This window comes from Tupaia chinensis, unplaced genomic scaffold (assembly GCF_000334495.1).
Source record: "Tupaia chinensis unplaced genomic scaffold, TupChi_1.0 Scaffold000113_1, whole genome shotgun sequence".
Classification (NCBI taxonomy): domain Eukaryota; kingdom Metazoa; phylum Chordata; class Mammalia; order Scandentia; family Tupaiidae; genus Tupaia; species Tupaia belangeri.
In genome coordinates this window covers 2,408,203-2,413,964 of record NW_006159577.1, presented here as the reverse complement: position 1 = coordinate 2,413,964, position 5,762 = coordinate 2,408,203, and positions in this window count along the sequence as shown.

The following is a 5,762-nucleotide window of genomic DNA, read 5'->3' as shown; positions in this document are numbered from 1 at the left end:
TGTGTGTGTATATATATATATATATATATATATTTCCCCTTATTTCTCACCCTTTGCCATTTCCCACCCTCCTCCCACACTATTTCTGGTACCTACAGTTGCTTTCCATTCTCCCCACACGCACGCATTTTATTGATTTATAAAATATCTTAAATAATGGGACCAGCAGATGGCATAGTGGATAAGGTACTGGACACTCCCACATGGTCAACCATGGTTCGAGTCCTGGACCTGGTGGCTTCCTTTCTCCCTCTCTCTTCCTCTCTCTCTCTCTGGTCAAATTAAAATGAATGAATGAATGAATGAAATAAAATAAATATTTTTTAAAAATCTTAAATAATTCTACTTTCAATAACAAGGTCAGTTGATACATACATAACATGTCTGACTTTAGGTGTGAAACTCTGAGTAGAAAGAATATACTATAAAGTAGCTGATGCTATATAGCTTACTGCAATCATTAAATAGATTATTTTTTATATTTTTTGTTTTAATTTCAAGAAAAGCACTTTTAACTTTAATAATCAAAATGAAAGAGAGCTTTGCTTAAAACTTAAAGCCAGGAAACAGGGTAGGATTCTGTTGAAACAGTAGGTACATGAAACTACTGGCAGCTCAAGACATGACAAAAATCCTTAAATCAAGAAAACAAAGCCTAGAAGAAAATCAGTAGTGTTTTAGTCAAAAGTCATAAGATTCTATTTTGCCAGTTCAGTCTCATGTACTCAATCTATCTTCTGTTGTGGTCTGATCTTCCCAATTAAATTCTGGGATATAATATTAAACTCCAGACTTGTCCCTACCATTAAATTGGCCATTTTCTTAGTTGTTTTTTAACTCTTACGTGTGTCTATATTTAGTTCTCCTGGTATAGCAGTCACTTCAGAACTTCTTGGAGAGTTGGTCTGATGTTGGTAAATTCTTTCAGGTTTTGTTTATCTGGGAATGTCATTGTCTTTTCTTCCCATATGAAGGATAATCTTGCTGGGTATAATATTCTTGGTTGAAATTGTTTTTCCCTTAACACTTTGAATATATTTTCCCATTCTTTCCTTGCTCACATTGTTTCCAGTGAGAGGCCCGCTGTGAGCCTAATAGCATATCTTTTGTTCGTAACTTGATGTTTCTTTCTCGCCAATCTTAGAATCTTGTTTTTGTCTGTGGTTTTGGTTATTCTGGCTATAACCTGTCTTGGAGATCTTCTTGTGTTGATTCTATTTAAAATCCTTTGTATTTCTTGGGACTGGATCTTTGAATGCCTCTCCAGGTTTGAAAAGTTTTCTCCCAGGATTTCATGAAATAGATTATCAATGCTCTTCTTAGTCTCTTCACCTTCTAGGATACCAATCATCCAGATGTTAGGACATTTGATGGTATCTAGTATTTCTTGTATATTATTCTCATTTGGGGGGGGGGGAATTTTTTCAGTCTTTGTGGTGGATTTTTCTAGGCCAGTGATTCTACCTTCCACACCTGAGATTCGATTTTCTGTATGCTCTAGTCTGCTTTTAATACTTTCAAGGGAGGTTTTGAGTTCCTGTATTATAGCCTTCATCTCTAACAGTTCCATCTGATTCTTTTTGATGGTGTATATTTCCTCTTTCAGATCTTGCAAGAACTTCCTCATCTCCAGGAACTCATTGGCACCTTTCTCCTGCCTCTTCTGCAGTTCATTGTCTCTCTTCTCTTCCATCTTGGTTAGCTTTGTCACTATGAATATTCTAAATTCTTTATCTGACATTTCCGTGAGTTCCATTGTACTGTCTAAGGATGAAGAAGAGTTAGCCTTTTCCCTTGGAGGAGAAGTATTTTCTTGCTTTCTCATATTTCTTGTGGCCCTGTGGTGATTTCTAGTCATCTGATGGATTGTGCATTTCTTCCTAAATATTGAAGTTCAATCTGAGCATTCAGAGGCGTGCAGGAGGAGGTGATCTGCAATCTCTCTTCCATTCTGTTTTTCATTCTTTGTGTGTCAGATTCAGTGGGAATTGAGGAATAGTCTGACTCTAATCGTATTCAGATGTTTGGATACTGGTTACTTGGACCTGTCTAGACACTCACTGTGTGGACGCTGAGCAGCCAAGGAATGAAGTTAAAGGAAAAAGGAAAATAATTAGAGAAGAAGAGAAAAAAAAATAGAAAGAAAAAAAGAAGGGGGGAAAAGGACAATAAAAACATTTTATATTTTAATTTTTAAAAGCAAAAAATGAAAACTGACACACAAAAGCAGTATTCCACAGCTCAAGTTCAGTAGCTACCTCAGGATGGGCCTGGGTTTGTGCATTTCCTAAATGGTAGGGGGAAAGGGACAAATTAGCATGATAAAAAAGGGGCTTGAGAACCCAGAGAATGCTTTACCTTTAAAAAAAAAAAAGAAAGAAAAGACATAGGGGGACAGAGAGACAGAGAGAGAAAGACAGAGCGAAGGATACAGAGGTAGCCCTACCCACTAGAAATGAATCTGTAGGAAGAAGTCTCAGAATGTTTTCATTTTTAGTCCCTGAAAGCAATATTTCACAGCTCAAATTCATCTCTAAGTCCAGATCCTTTCCTCAGCAGTAGACACCCAAGTGGCTGCCCTCTCAAATTTATTTAAAGGAAAATAAACTAAGTTCCATCAACAAGGACCTGGCTATATTCTATTGGGTTGTTAGAAAAGTAGTGATGTGTTTTTCTATGAAAAATGTGTCATGACTTTTCCAACAACCAATAGCCCAATCCTTTGGTGAAATAGTAGATTAGTATGAATGATGCATTGGAAGTCTATTGCCATGGAAATATGACAGCTCATTCAGACATAGTTCCACACAGAGCAGGAAGCCAGATTGAGGCAGTGATGGAGCCTCTCTGCTATCACCAGCTCTACCTCCATGGTAGCTCCTACAAGGGATCAGGGCTCACAGAGGGAGCATGACAGGTGAATACCAGAGCATTGTGAGCTACTAGGCAACTAAGTAGTCAGCAAACATGGAAGGCACTGAAAGGAGAAAAGAGATATGACACAATCCCTGCCCTCAGGGGTTGCAGAAAGAGCAACATAAACCAAGTACTATATATACCCAAAATAGACAGGAAGGAAGGCATGGGAGTTGGGTCTTAAAAAGACTCCTTTTCACAGGATCCAAACACTTGTAGCACTGGCTAAAAGAGCCCAAGACTGGCCACAACCTGGATGCCCATTAACAGGAGACTGATTAAATAACTTACAGTGCTGTTATATAAAGGAACACCATGTGGCCTTCAAAAAAAAGTTTAATGAGGCAGTTCTAACTGTACAGATAAGAAACAATCTCCAAGATATGATATAAAGTTAAAAAAACCAAGAAAAGAAAGTTCAGTATCTTCTCACATCTGTGGTTACTTTGAGGAGAAAACTAGTTCTGAAGAGGGGGAAGCACAAACTACATGTATAGCCTTGTATGTTAGGTGATCATTTCATCCAGTGGATCTGATATTTTGATTAATAAAAATAGGCAAGATTTCAGCGCAAAGGGAAGAGTGTAAGCAAGTATGACTGCCTGGTTCCACACAGTATATAGGGAACTGTGAGCACACTAGTGGCTGGCGGTGACATGGAGGTGAAGGGCAGCAGCAGGACCAAGAGCTGGAAAGATAAATTCAAACCAGACTGAGGGCCCTGAATGCTACACTGAATGTAGGCTTTGTAATGCAGTCATAGAAGCTCTGAATGAGTTTAGAGGCTAGACTGGGTTGCTTTGACCTGTCAGAATAGAGCAAGTTTTCCTGAGCCCATTGCAACACCTAGCTCAGTGTCTTGCATACCACATTTCTGGAACTGGGCTAAATCACAGCAACATCTGAAATGATCCGGGCACACTCTCAGACCTTGTGAGGCAAATCCAGACCAGCAGAGCCTGGCACAATGTGGTTTCCAACAACCAATAGCCCAATCCTTTGGTGAAATAGTAGATTAGTATGAATGATGCATTGGAAGTCTATTGCCATGGAAATATGACAGCTCATTCAGACATAGTTCCACACAGAGCAGGAAGCCAGATTGAGGCAGTGATGGAGCCTCTCTGCTATCACCAGCTCTACCTCCATGGTAGCTCCTACAAGGGATCAGGGCTCACAGAGGGAGCATGACAGGTGAATACCAGAGCATTGTGAGCTACTAGGCAACTAAGTAGTCAGCAAACATGGAAGGCACTGAAAGGAGAAAAGAGATATGACACAATCCCTGCCCTCAGGGGTTGCAGAAAGAGCAACATAAACCAAGTACTATATATACCCAAAATAGACAGGAAGGAAGGCATGGGAGTTGGGTCTTAAAAAGACTCCTTTTCACAGGATCCAAACACTTGTAGCACTGGCTAAAAGAGCCCAAGACTGGCCACAACCTGGATGCCCATTAACAGGAGACTGATTAAATAACTTACGGTGCTGTTATATAAAGGAACACCATGTGGCCTTCAAAAAAAAGTTTAATGAGGCAGTTCTAACTGTACAGATAAGAAACAATCTCCAAGATATGATATAAAGTTAAAAAAACCAAGAAAAGAAAGTTCAGTATCTTCTCACATCTGTGGTTACTTTGAGGAGAAAACTAGTTCTGAAGAGGGGGAAGCACAAACTACATGTATAGCCTTGTATGTTAGGTGATCATTTCATCCAGTGGATCTGATATTTTGATTAATAAAAATAGGCAAGATTTCAGCGCAAAGGGAAGAGTGTAAGCAAGTATGACTGCCTGGTTCCACACAGTATATAGGGAACTGTGAGCACACTAGTGGCTGGCGGTGACATGGAGGTGAAGGGCAGCAGCAGGACCAAGAGCTGGAAAGATAAATTCAAACCAGACTGAGGGCCCTGAATGCTACACTGAATGTAGGCTTTGTAATGCAGTCATAGAAGCTCTGAATGAGTTTAGAGGCTAGACTGGGTTGCTTTGACCTGTCAGAATAGAGCAAGTTTTCCTGAGCCCATTGCAACACCTAGCTCAGTGTCTTGCATACCACATTTCTGGAACTGGGCTAAATCACAGCAACATCTGAAATGATCCGGGCACACTCTCAGACCTTGTGAGGCAAATCCAGACCAGCAGAGCCTGGCACAATGTGGAGTTCCCTGGGATTTCTTTGATCTGTGGCATGGGCCTGGCCAACTTCATCGGAGAATGCCGGCATCAGTCCAAATACTTAGAGCACAGTCTGAGAACACGGCCAGTGTCTTCTTGGGGAGAAACCAGGGGCATGGTCATGGAAGGGGCAGTACAACACTGTATGATCCCACAGGAACCAAGGTGAAAGCCTGACAAAGCCCTTCCAGAAGCACCTCCAGAGCATGGACCCTGCTTTGGCCTAGTGGGTTTTCAATTAATCTATATTAAGAGCAACTTCTATTTATTGAGCATTTACTGTGTACTAGGGGCTTTATACCTATTAGCTGTAAGTTAGATTATTTATTCCTGCTTTATAGCTATATGAAGCAAATTAGCAAGATTCTGGGTTCAAAGCTAGAATGTGAAATCCTATGGGCCAGCTCCCAGGTTATGTGTCCCCCCATTGCTTGCTTCGTTCCAAATGCACTCTTCGGAAGCCCATTCCAGCTAGCACACTCCTTAGCATTTATTTATCCCAGAGAAATGAAGACTAACGTTCACCCAAAAACCTGCACACAAATGCCAAAACCAGAAAACAACCCAGATGTCCCTAAAAGAGTGAATGGTTAAACAAACTGTGGTCTATCCATAGCAAAGGATGCTACTCAGCAATTTGAAAAAATAAAATAAAAGAAAAGAG